The sequence below is a fragment of the Saccopteryx leptura genome, chromosome 1 (genome assembly GCF_036850995.1).
Source record: "Saccopteryx leptura isolate mSacLep1 chromosome 1, mSacLep1_pri_phased_curated, whole genome shotgun sequence".
In the NCBI taxonomy this organism is placed as follows: Eukaryota; Metazoa; Chordata; class Mammalia; order Chiroptera; family Emballonuridae; genus Saccopteryx; species Saccopteryx leptura.
The window spans coordinates 290,474,528-290,488,846 of NC_089503.1; the positions used below are offsets into that span (position 1 = coordinate 290,474,528).

The 14,319-nt window shown below is 33.4% G+C and overlaps 1 pseudogene; it reads right to left on the reverse strand.

Annotated features, from left to right (window-relative positions):
• Window positions 1–2,336: 2,336 nt before the first annotated feature.
• LOC136388366 (pregnancy zone protein-like) lies at window positions 2,337–14,117 on the reverse strand (annotated as a pseudogene).
• Window positions 14,118–14,319: the final 202 nt, after the last annotated feature.

Sequence of the window (14,319 nt, forward strand, 5' to 3'; positions counted from 1 at the left end):
ATCCACTTTGGTTCTGGAATGTGGAAGTTGGAATGTCTGCCTACTCCATCGCCATCTTGTTGTCCTCTGGGGAATTATTTTCTTAATTTCTCTTTCAAATAGTTCATTGTTGGTGTATAAAATGCCTCTGATTTCTGAATATTAATTTTATATTCAGCCCTCTTGCTGAATTCATTTATCAGGTACAGAAATTTTTGACTGAGATTTTAGGGTTTTCTATGTATAGTATCATATGATCAGCAAATAATGATAGTTTTACTTCTTCTTTTCCAATTCAGATGCTTTTTATTTTTTCTTCTTTTCTAAATGCTGTGGCCAGGACTTCCAGAATTATGTTGAATAAGAGTGGTGCAAGGGGGTACCCTTGTCTTGTTCCTGATCTTAAGGGGATTGCTTTTAACTTTTGCCATTGAGTATGATGTTAGGTGTGTGTTTGTCATAGATAGCCTTTATCATGTTGAGGTAGGTTCTCTGTATTCCCACTTTGCTGAGAGTTTTGATCATAAATGGGTGCTGAATTTTACCAAATGCTTTTTCTGCATCTATTAATATTATCATGTGGGTTTTATACTTCCTTTTGTTTATATGATGAATCACACTGAATAAATCCCACTTGATCATGATATGATTTTTTTCATGTATTTCTGGATTCAGTTTGCTAATATTTTTTTGTTGAGAATTTTAGCATCTAAATTCATCAGGGATATTGGCCTATAGTTTTTTTTTCTTTGTAGTGTCTTTGTCTAGTTTTGGAATCAGAATTATGCTCGCCTCTTAAAAGGAGCTTGGAAGTTTTTCCTCCTCTTGAATTTTTTGAAATAGCTAGAGAAGAATAGAACTTAGTTCTTCTTTGAATGTTTGGTAGAATTTGCCTGTGAAACCATCAGGCCAGGGCTTTTGTACATTGAGAGTTTTTTTTATAACTGTTTCAATCTCATTTATTGTTATCAGTCTATTTAGGTTTTCTGATTATTCCAGATTGATTTTTGAGAGATAGTATTTTTCAAAGATTTTGATCCATTTCACCTGGTTGTCTAATTTTACAGCATACAGTTCTTCATAGTATTTTTTTTTACAATCCTTTGTACTTCTGCTGTGTCAGTTGTTAGTTCTCCACTCTCATTTTTAACTTTATCTATTTGAGTCCTCTCTCTTTTTTTTTGATGAGTCTGGTTAAAGGTTCCTCAATTTTGTTTACCTTTTCAAAGAACCAACTCTTGGTTTCATTGATTCTCTGTATTGTTTTTTAGCCTCTATGTCATTTATTTCTGCTCTGATCTTTATTATTTCATTCCTTCTATTCCCTCTGGGCTTTACTTGCTTTTCTTTTTCTAGGTTTTTAAGATGCAGGGTTAAGTTGTTTATTTGAGCTTTTTCTTGCTTCTTGAGGTATGCCTGTAATGCTATGAACTTCCCTCTCAGGATTGCTTTTGCTGTGTCCCAAAGATTTTGAGTTGTTGTATCTCATTTTCATTTGTTTTAAGGAAATTTTTGATTTCTCCCTTGATTTCATTGTTGACCCATTCATTATTTAATAACATGCTATTTAGTTTCCAAGTGTTTGAGTGTTTTTCAGTTTTTCTATTGTAGTTGATTTCTAGTTTTATGCCATTGTGGTCAGAGAAGATGCTTGATATGATTTCAATCTTCTTAAATATGTTGAGGTCGTTTTATGCCCTAAGATGTGGTCTACCTAGAGAATGTACAGTGAGCACTTGAATAGAATGTATATTCTCCTGCTTTAGTGTGAAAGTTCTGAAGATATCTATTAAATCCAGTTGATCTAGTGTGTCCCTTAATTCTGCTGTTTCTTTGTTTATTTTCTTTCTTGAGGATCTATTCAGTGATGTTAGTAGGGTATTGAAATCCCCTACTATTATAGTATTGCTGTTAATCTCACCCTTTATGTCCCTCACAGTCTTTAAGATGACTTCTGGGTCTGAGAAATCTGTCTTGCAAACAGTATCCTGACTTGTTTCATAGCTAAATACTGTCTGTACTCTTCTTCTAGACTCTGGGGCTGCAGGCTGGGGCTTCTGTCCTGGGGCTCAGGACCCTCACCTCTCTGGTAAAACCTCACCACAACGGGAGTTTCTCCAGGCCGCTGCACGCTCCCAGGAGCTGGGCAGCCCTCTTTGCATTTCTGCTTTTTCTATATGTCTCAGTGTGGCTTCTTCAGTGTGCTTTGGTTATAGATTCCTCTTGGTTTAGCCCAAAGTTGGTTTTTCCAGATGATTGTTCTTAAAATTAAGTTGTAGTCCACTTTGGTTCTGGGAGGTGGAAGTTGGAATGTCTGCCTACTCCATCGCCATCTTGCCACCCCCTCCAGTGATCCTTTATCTTTTCAGTTCCAGGTGTGCCTTTCCACTTATTGAGACTGTAGTCATAGAAGAGGTGAGGTTGGTGGTGTCAATAGGAATGTTTGCAAAACCATGCTTAGTAGTAATAAAATGAGAATGGTATATAGATGGACCCAAACTGACAACTAGAGTTTTATTGGGAATTGGCTGATCCTTCCTATCAACTAGACAAACCTAAAAATATAAAAGTAATAGCTGGTTTTAAGTGTTAATAGCTATAACATTTTCCATTCTTTGTAGTGTTCATCCTTGACCTCTTGGTCACTGTTATTTACAGAAGAGCTTAGAATCTAAAAATAAGATTTGTTTTCTAGGCTCTAAACTATTTTCCTTTTTGGTATTTCAATTTAGATAACTCATAAAAATTCAACTGAAATCAACCCAAACTGGACTTATGATATCACCCTTCTAAATTTTCTTCATGTCTTGTGTTCTCTATTTTAGTGTATGGTGCTTCTATCCACCCACTGTTTATGCAAGAATATTGAGGTCTTTTATTTGTCACTTTCTCCTTCACTGCATGTATCTAACCCATTGCCACATGCTCTCTGTTCCCCTGTAAATCATATTTATTGCTATTTATTTTCCTCCAAAGCCATTGCTACCATTGCAGTTCAAATCACAATATTTTTTTACCATTTGGTTTTCATTAACTTTTTATTTAATCTTAGGCAGTCCACCCTCTTGCTGCTTCATCTTTGCTTCAAACCATTCTCAATACTATCTCAGCTAAACTGATAATGTTCTTCTCCTTAAAACCTTCAGTAATTTCTTAATCTAAAATTCTAAACATGTATTAAAAGGCCCTGAAGTTCTCATCTAGCTTACCTACAACTATTCAGTCAGTCCAGTTATACTGTCTATCTCAGTCAATCACACTGGCTACCTCTTAGTTCTTTGTTCTTGAAAATCTGTTTCACACTCAGAGCCTTGGACATTCTCTCATCTTTCTTAAATTTCTGGCCAAGTTACAGTCATCTTTCAAGTCTTCTTTTTTCTCATGATCTTCTGCCAACCTAAAATAACCTTTTCTACTTATATCTATATATTGATTTATTTTTCCAATTTGATATGAAATACAAGAATAAATGAAGATAATATAAAGTTAATGATATGCCACTTAAATGAGAAAATTGACTATATACTGTCAATTCAAAGATTAGTAACTACAAAACAAAAATGCCCCGAAATCTCATCTTTCTTAAATGAAAGAAAATTCATAGTCTACCAAATTGGACATTGGTTCTAAAATTTACCAATATTATTGCCAATATGAGCCTTGACTGAAAAAAATAACATATTTTTGAAAAAACTTATTTTTAAAAACAATCAATAATTTAAAATGTAATCATCTGGATGAAAGACTATCTGTATTTTTAAACAGAAAATTATATTACAAAATTATTGTTTATAAAAAATGCCTTCAAATTATGCAGCCAAACTACTCAAAAAATGAATTATAGAGGTGTGTTAAGTTTATTAATATAATTATGCTTTATTTTTCTGGATTTTGTGATGACATTTGGCTTTTAAGTTTATAATTTACTATAATCTATTTCTTTACTGGAAAAATATTCATTTTCTTAATAAATTTTGATTTGGTGATATGAAAACTCATTTTCTTAAAAGGCCACAAATTACAATTACAGCATACAAATTACCATTACATTGAAAAGATATTTTACTTGTCCAAAGAAAAGGAGCCCACGTCTATAATATGAAACTGCTTTTGTAAATACCAATTTGCTTAAGGTATTTGTGATTTTACCTGATCCATGCCCAGTTAATTCCAACCCTGAAAAAAATAAGTGCAGTTGAACAATTCCAAAGTATTCAACACTCTTCCTACCTCCATCCCAGCTTCATTCCATAATAACAAAATCCCATCTATATATTTTTTTCTTATTCTTTCCAGGATTTTATACACTTAAAAAACATAAGCAATTTTATATTAGCTTCACCTTTATATAAAAAATTTATTGGCATCCATAATTTACTGTTTTTTCTGGTTTCACAAGTATAATACTTGTTCTTCAGTTTTTCTCATCTCCTCTGTGATTTTGCTTCATCTTTGTTTCTATTTCTCATATCCTTGCTCTCTCCCCACAACTTTATTCATACAACACATTTTTTTCAGATTGGTCTAAAAATATCCTTAAATTTCTTACTCAACTTCTTTAGCAAGACCCTTCTTTTCACTAGCCCAGGTAGAACCAACACTTGATGCTCAGGTAGAACCAACACTTGATGCTCTTCCACTCAGTGAAGTATAACTTGTACTTTGTCTTCAACATCTAAGGTACCACTCTCTCAAAGTCAAAAAGATCTCTCATGTAATTCCAAAATAGGAGTCTCATTTCAGACTTCAACAAAATGAACCCTGAGAAGTAACTCATACATAAGTATAACTGAAACTCTCTCAGTGGTTTCTAAGAAATAATATTTAAGTTTTTTTCCTCTATCTTTCTGATCTCTAATTTTATTATGCTGTGTTACTTGATTCTATCCTCTAACTACACAGAGTATCCCTTATTCCTAAGGATATGCTCCAAGATCCCAGTGCATGCCTGCAACTATGAATAGTACTCACCTTAGATATACTATGCTTTTCCCTATGCATATATACTTATAATAAACTTTGATTTAAAAATTATGCGTGAAATATAAAACTTATGAATTGTTTATTTCTGGAATTTTCATTGAATATTTTTGGACCACGAATAACCATGGATAATTTAAACTGTGGAAAGTGAAAGCACAGATAAAAGAACTACTGTACTTGTCTCTGTCCTTGGGCACCTTCTTGTCCACATCTAACTTTAATTTATCAATACTAATTGAGCTCATTTTCAGAACAATGGTATTTACTTTTAGGAACATATGGACACAATGAGAATGGTTCCAGAAGTACTTTCTTGGTCTTGACACCGCTATGGCTTTCTTTTAAAATTATCAATCAAACTTTATTCTGATATCCCAAATTATAATTAATTATCTTGGACATATCCTTATCACCATTGTTCTTTTTCATCTAATCTGTATTTTGATTAATGGCACTTCCATTTTCCATTACTTAAATTTGTAATTATGGGGGTCATTTTTGAATAATGTTCTGATGTATCACATTGTAACACATTTTTCATCTAACTTGTCCTCTCATGTCAGTTAAAATTATCTTTAAAAATATCAGTATATTTAGGTCATTCTCCTAAAATATATTTAAAGATATCCAATGCTTTTCATAATAACATCTACCTCTTTAGTATATGATTTATTTTTCTACACACTTTAGCACACCAACCTGTGTTTTCAGATGCTTCTGAGACCAAACACATTTGCCTTATGCTTATAGAGCTTTCTCAGCCCAGAACTATTCTATACAAATCAGCTTAAATCAGATTTCTTTGGCTTTGTGTTAGAATTAATTACTTCTCTTCATACTTATTTATCGCTTATATTTTGCATTTCTTAAGGTAATTTTATTATGGTTACATATATTGATATATGTATAGATATATATGGTTATATATATGTAGATATATATGGTTATATACATATATGTATATATATATTGTACATAATTTCTTTTTAAAATTTTAATTCCTGGAGGGCAGGAATCATGCTATTTTCATAGTTCCCAGAAACAATAAAGTGTTTGACATGGAATGGAATTTTGATAAATGTTTAAAAATTAATAAATTTATGAATTAATATTTAAAAATAATATAAATTTGTGCCCTCCTTTCTGACCTTAGCTTTTACTTTTAATGACATGTCATGTACTTTTAGTCTCAGCTGAAATAGTTTAGTCTTTATGAGTTGTGTGAAACAGCCTTTACTGTCTGCCTGGAGAGAAAGGAAGATAATTTCTGGGTCCTCTAATTTGTTATCAAAAGAATCAGTTATCAACTAATGAAAATTTTTTGTTGACTATGGAAAAAGAATTTACAAATGTTTTGACCATCTATTAGTTGCCATATTAAACTTCTTAAAGTTTACAAATGTGTCATAGTATTTTGTAATTCTAACTTATTTGTATATGTTGTTCCTCAAATGATAACATTTTTTCTCCTATTCTTTTTTTGGTGCGTGTGTGTGACAGAGACAGAGAGTCAGAGAGAGGAACAGATAGGGACAGACAGACAGGAAGGGGGAGAGATGAGAAGCATCAATTCTTTATTGTGGCCCCTTAGTTGTTCATTGATTGTTTTCTTCTACTATTCTTATCTTGGACAACAGTATTTGCTTTTCTAAACTTAGCCCAGATAGAACATCTAAGAAACCTACATAACCACCTCCATGTCTCAAACATTTCTAAAAATATATTCATTGAATAGATGAATTATTATGGTATAGTCATGCATCACTTAACAAACATCATTGAGTGAAGTGTACTTCAACAAACCTAGTTGACATAACTTACTACACACCTAAGCTATATGAGATCACCTAGTGCTCCTACATAGCATGTTACTGTGCAAAAAAACACGAAGGGAAAGGATGCAACCAAGAGAGACAGAGTAAGCATTAGTTAGCTGTTTGAGGCTGCTGCTGGCATGACATAGCACAGGGTAGTTTGCAACTTTTTTTATAACTAGAAAGAGTACACTAAAATAATGATAATACGTACATAAAACATCAACATAATAATTTATTATCAAGTATTATGTAGTGTATCGAACAGTGTGTGTTATACTTTTATTTAAGACACAGAGTGTTAGCATTATTTACACTAGCGTCACCACACACAAATGTGAGTACTGTGTTGCACATTACAGAGAGAAGAGGACCAGGTCTGTTATTGACTGACACTTTATTATGCAACACAAGACTGTAATCAGATTTCCAAACTAAATATTGCGAACCATGTTTTAATAAAGACTTGTTTTTATTCTTGAACTTACATAAAAGTATTTATTGCATTATGAAATTCAATTATATTTAATTTACTTATATATTGAGGCCATGACTCACTCAAAAATAAAATTAATTTTAGTATCTCTGACATATTAAAGATTTATCTCATGTTTATCTAATCAACTTTAGATGCTTCCACATCCTTTTATGCCCTTATACCTGGCAAGTTGATTGCAGTTGGACAAAAACTACAAAACTAGCCAAGTAAATATAACTATCCCATGAGCCCAGCCCTCAAGTGGGCTCCTAATATTGTCAGACAACTATTATATATGATGTTTCCTTTATTCCACAATTTTCAAGGTAATTATTTGAAACACTACTCTTGTATTGTATTGTATTGTATTGTATTGTATTGTATTGTATTGTATTGTATTGTATTGTATTGTATTGTTTTCTCCATTATTGTAATCCAGGAGGAAACAAGATCGTTTTAATGTCCTGGGAAGAGTGGTTTCCATATTCCTGTTGACTGACTTTTTCACAGATATTTTGTGAATGTCTTTCATGGCAGGTAGAATGAAATCATGAATATTTTCTGCATACATTAATTTTCAACAAACCAGGGACAGGTTTTCCATATGTGTATCTATAACAATAAAGCAGTCATACAAAAAGATATTTAATATAAATAACTATTATTTTCTCATGATTTAATCCATTCATATGTCGATTTTATTCATCTACAGCAGTTGTATTTCTTTCAGTAGCATTTGCATTTTAAAAGCACTTATTCTGAAATTGTGTTATAATTACCTAATTAAGTATTTATCCATTAATCTAAAAAAGAATACTTGCCGAGTCTTTTGAAACATCTTCAAATAGAAAATTAACAATACGATTTTTCTCAGATCTTTCTTCCCCCTCAGTTGAGGTTTTATTATGAGCCTGTTTTATTCCTGTCTTTCTCTGTTGTCAGACTATCTAGATTACAATTACAGCTTAGAAAACATTTCCTAATTTTTATGTATTTTAAGAGAATAAAAAAATTAAATGGGAAAGCACTATCTATTCAGCAAAAATGTTATAAGTGATTAGTATCATAATGACTTAGTCTGGTTCTGCGAAATCTGAGGGAAGAATATAATGTGGTATGATCTGAATGTTTGTGTTCCTACAAATTTATATATTGAAATCCTAATCCTTAAAAAAGGATGGTATTAAGGTATAAGGTCTTTGGGAGGTGCTCAAATCATGAATATGGAGCCTTAATAAATGGGATTAATGTTTTCTTAAAACAGGTTCTAGAGAGATCCCTTGCCCCTTCCACCATATGAAGACATGGCAAGATGGCATGAGCTATGGACTGGAAATATGACCTTCACCAGAGCATGACCATGCTGTCACCTCGACCTTGATCCCCCAGCTTCTTGAAAGAACTGTAAGCAATACATTTCTGTTCTTACAAGATGCCCAGTCTGTGGTATTTTGGTATAGCAGCCAAAATGGACTAAGACATGATGGGAAGTCAAACTTAGTTTACTGATTTTCAAAATATGCTTTATGGATCACCTACATTGAAACTACCTGTGATACATATTGAGATTTAGAGTCCTGAATCTCCTCAGACTTATGGTTAGACTCCTGAAGAGTGAGGCCAAGGAATCTAGATTTTAATTAAGCACCTCCACAGATTCTCACGCTCACTTAAGTTTGAAACCTATTGCTTTAGCCTAAACTGTGAGGAAGGTGAGATTTGGACTCAATGTCCTTAAACTTTTCCTTTTTAAATAAAAATTTCCGTGAATTTCTACAAGTGCTAATAAAGTAATAGATGTGAGATGAAAATTGTAACTCACAGGCCGCAGGCAGTTATCACAAATGTTTCATCTAGAAAGTCAATATTCTTAAGCATTTTCAACTGGACCTCAAATTTGGGCAAAAATATTGTCAATAGAAGAAAAAAAGAGGTGAGAATAGGCAGGAGATCTTGCATGTATTAGTAATGATTTTATTATAGAACCTTATAACATAGGATCACAAAAATGGTTTAGATTACGTTTTGGAGCAGCATGAACATCACTGAACAAGAAGATGTTCATAACCACCAGAAGTTTGTACCAGTTTAACTTGGCTAAGCTGGTACTATATTTACTAGAATCTCCTTGTCTGAATTTTTTTGAGATTTCAAAGGTGAAAGGAAAGCAACACCACAAGTCTCTGAAAAATCATCATGGTTAGATGTGATCTCAGGTAAAGTGAGGCTGGTAGGGTCCAATTTGTTCCTATTCTTTATCTCTGTGTCCAGTTCTTCTTCCCAACTGCTAACCCTGCTGACTAACACAGGCCTTAGACACACCACCAGGCACTTGACTAGAGAAACACTGAAGTAGTAAATATGAAGAGGTACAACAGTCTTCTATAGATTCCTGTATTGGTTTTCTTTTGTGGTCCCCTCTGGCAGCTGAAGGTGCCCTTGTCATGTCTGATTTATTTTTTCCAACATTGCTTCAAGATCATTGGTTAGTAATTTCCTCTAATCCAACAACTTCTTCTGGATATTTGCTCTTCTGGCTCCTCCCACAGTTGTATAAGGTTAGTTATTAAGATAATAAATCCTTCTTCTATAATTCCCATGGAAGGTCTGGTGTGTTTTAAAAATTATGTTTTTTTAATAGGTTTCCTCATCCATGGCATGATGTGCTTAATTTACGTTAAAACAATCTATATACTGATAACTAATAAGATGGCTTAATGTCTGATTATTATGAGTTGAGTATTGTAGGTATAGGTTATAAGACAGCCAGGAGATAATCTTACAAAATACCTTCAGTTATAAGGTATAGGTCAACAGACTCATGAGTAACCCAATCTGTTGATTAACAATACAAGTTTGAATAGGGTCAAATGGACTTATTAAAATCTCTCTTGCATCTTATTAGCTCTGTGATTTTGGTAAATTATTTCCTTTTCTAGTATTGATATACTTATTTATAAAATGAACATCAATGATATAGTCATTCATAAACTGGTATCTTCCCCATAGAGCTGTTGTGAGGATTAAATGAAATAATGCATGACAAGTGCTTGAAAAATATGTAAGTAAATAAAAATCTTGCAAATTCTCAACTATTATATGCTAGATTTTTGTTTGTCACCTATATGTAAAAACTATACAATCTTAAATACTTTAATGTTATAATCATCTTGGACACATAAAATTCTTACCATATTCATTCACTTCAAAGGAGTGCTCAATTTTTTTTCCTGAGTCCTTCTGCACCATGACCACATTGTAGGTAAACTCTGCTTAGTGGGAAAGAGGGTTGATTGAGTCCTTGCAATCTGAGACTTTGCCATTGGAAAAATTGGTTCCTTTTGGGATCCTATAGGTAAAAATATTATGAGCTCATAGAAACAATTGAAATATATACTTTTGAGCAGAAGGACATTGGTGAGGGTGGCATTAAGAGTTGTATAATAGATGGTTGGTAAATTGGTACTAAAAGTGTTCAAAGCTTTCCAAGAATTCTAGATTGAGAGAAGGGCTATGAGATATTACAGATTACAGTACTTCTTTTTGATATTAGGCATATTTATTGTGGTCAGAAGTATTGGAAGAGTCACTAAATTGCCTCATTTCAGGGCATTTTGTTCCTTCATTTGTATCTTATCTACTCTTCAAAGGACTTAAGATAAACAAGGAAAACAGTGTTTATTTAGTTTTGGTGAGGTGCTAGTGGGGACAGAGGAGGTGAAGAGAGGCAAGTTAATATAACTTGTAGTTGGTCTTTGTACCAATTAAGATACAGAGTATATTACTTACCTCAATCTAAACCGCTGGGAACTGAAAAGAAAGAAATACTCTATGAGACAGAATTTAGAAAGAGAAAACCATGATATCAGCATTGCTAGAGGATCTGGTTCAGAAGAAGTGGGTCTGTGTATTTCTTATTCAAGCAAGGAATTCTACTCCAGTTTTGTTCACAGCACTTTATACGTTTGGTTTAGTACATACATGTCTTAAGAAGTCATGTCTTTCCCTTTATGAAATAATGTACAATTGAAGAGACCTTCATTTAGATTTAGGTTAAAAAGAAAGGTCCAAGTAAAATAATTTAAGCAATATTTAATTCATTTTAAGAATATAATTTATGAACTGATTTGCCCTATTCTCCAGCAGTGGTACCCTTATGAAATCTTTCTGTGGTAGATTCAAGTATCTCATATTGATCTCAGGTTCTCCAAAAGGGCAAGATTTAACTTTTTGACCTTTTCTCCCAACCTCACCCATCATTATGAGACTCATCATTTCATTCAAAGGGTGAAAACTGACATCCACAGAAACAATGCGGAATCTCACTGAAACAGAGATTTTTGTGTCATGAAACCCTCCATGGGAATCCAGGGTAGTAGCACAGAACAACATGCCAGAACTTCCATGACTGCAGAATAACATAATAAAGAATCCCCTTCCCTATCTTCCCTGCTTAAAGTTGCCATTGTTCATTTGGTTCTTTTTATACCTATTTGTCCTGGTTTGTAGATGGGTTTGTCTGATTGGACAAAGACTGGCTCTCTACGTTTGTGTGTGAATTGGCTTCCTCTTTATGAACTCCTGAGTTGGCCCTTTTACCTGAACAGTAATGAGTGCTGAGGAAGATGGCAACTCTGGAATCTGTAAAACAAAAATCTGAGCTGAAGAATCTGCCTAGACTAACCCACTTCTGAATGTCTCAGAATTTATGATGTTCTCATTTCTCTGGTCAGTTCCATAAGAATTAATAGGAGATATGGTCAAGAATTATTTTCCCTGTTTATAGATTATTATGACTGTATAAAATTACAGTGACAATTCATTTCTTTATTTAAAGGGAAAATGTCATTGCAATAAAACAAACTTCAAACAGTAACAACAGTGAGGAAATAACATGTAAGCCAGTATGATTAACTAAATATTTAATGCTTTAAGTTATAGAAGGTTACTAGGACAATGCAGTAACTATCAGCCATCTGTGAAATCTTAGGTAAGTCACCTAACTTAATGAATCTTAGTGTTTATATCTGTGATGGCCTGAGCAGTTTCTTAGAAGTATAAGAGCAAACAAAATCTAACCTATCCTCTAATGACTGTTAGCTTTTGTATACTGCACTGAATCTGTCTGTAAATATTATCTAAACACATTCAGTAGAATTTTCATGTTTAGAATTTAATTTGAAATTCACTTTGCACTTCTCATTTTTCCTTCATTGTTTCTTTTTTATTGTTGCAGGTCAAAGCAGGAGGCATCAATGAATGAGTGCTTTCATTATCACTCTCCCTTATTCCAAAGAGCGATACTGACAGTGAAAGGGCTGCAGAAGGAGTCCTTCTCTGCTACCAGGTCTGTAAGGACGGTCTTGTTGTTTATTCTATACTCCAGGATTACATTAAGTGTCGCTGTCTCATTCAGGTGATTGAGCATGACACAGGTCTTCTCAGGAACCCCAATTTATAGTTGTGATGGGACCACCACCGAGCTCTGCCTGTGGAGAAGGAATAGTCTGGATCAACCATGGAGAGGTTCAAAGACATCATTATTGTGGCTGTTTCCTAGCTACTCATTGTTACTGTTGCCAGTCAGCACAAAGATAGATATTATCAGGAGTGTATTCCTTAAAAGCCAGCCCAAAAGATCTTAGAAACTCAGAAATCCTAACAAGCTAAACATTAATATGCTTTTTTTGTAGAAATATTCATCCTCATAGTATTTGAAAATCTGTTCATAAGCTATGGATAAACAATCTGTGAGTTATTATGTATTTTGGATAGAAATAGGAATAGATCAAGAAAATGTGATTATATACAATGGAATATTATGTAGCCTTAAAAAAGAAGAAAATCCTGCTATTTATAACAACATGGATAGAACTTGAGGACATTACGCCAAGTAAAATAAGCCAGACAGTGAAAGCTAATAATGCATGATACTACTTTTATGTGAAATCTAAAAGAAAAGCAAACAAGCAAGCAAGAAAGAAAATCAAGTTCCTAGAAACAGAGAAAAGCTGTTGCCAGGTATGGGATATGGGAGAAATAAGGAGAGGTTGGTAAAAGGGTACAAACTTTCAGTTGTAAGATGAACAAGGCCTGAAGATCTAATGTATAACATAGTGACTATAGTTGATAACATTCTATTGTATAACTAAAATTTGCTGAAAGTAGTACTTAATGGTATCATGAAAAAAAAAGAATAAATATGTGAGAAATTAATGTGTTAATTGAATCAATGAGTGGAATCCTTTCACAAGATAGACATAAATGAAATCATCAGGTTGAACACTTTAAATATAATTATTTGTCACTGTCAATAAAGCTGAAAAACATTTTATTTTTTGTAGCAACAACAAAATGTGCTTAATCAATTAATCATCACTGAAAGCATTAAGAACTTGTCTTCATGTAGTCTTGGCTTTCATATGGAAGATATCACAAAATGTCACTGTTCCAGGACATACCATTGAACAAATAAGGAGGAGTTGGATTGCTTGCAACGTTAGCTTTCTTCTATCTTTCACTATCTGGTGATGAAAGAAAGGCCACGCCAGGCTGGCCTCAACACCAAACACATTACCACTTATACCCAGAAGAAAATGTTACTTGCTGTGGTTCTTTGCTGATCACTTATAATCACATAAACAAGTTGCCCTTTGCGAAGCTATGCTCACCTATATATTTTCTCCTTTGGAAGTGTCCTTGTCTACCTGGAAAACTTCTCTTGGCTTTGTAAGACTTATCATGAAAGCAAACTTCAATGACACACTTTCTCTTATAGTAGGTCCCATAGGAATTAAGTTTCCTCTGTAAATATTCTCACAGAATCCTGTAATACTTGCTTCTGATTTTGCGCTGTGTTTCATTCTGTGCACCAACTCTCTTATCTATATTGTGGCATGTTGAGGGCAGGGTCCATGTTTTGTTAATCTTTGAATTCCTGAGACCTACAGCTAGTCACTAAAGTTTTGTTGAAGGATTGAGCAAACTGACACACAAATCCTGGCTCTTGTGTAAATCTGTATCTGTTTTTTCAAGCCCTGACTTGTGAAAAGTCAAATGACTGAG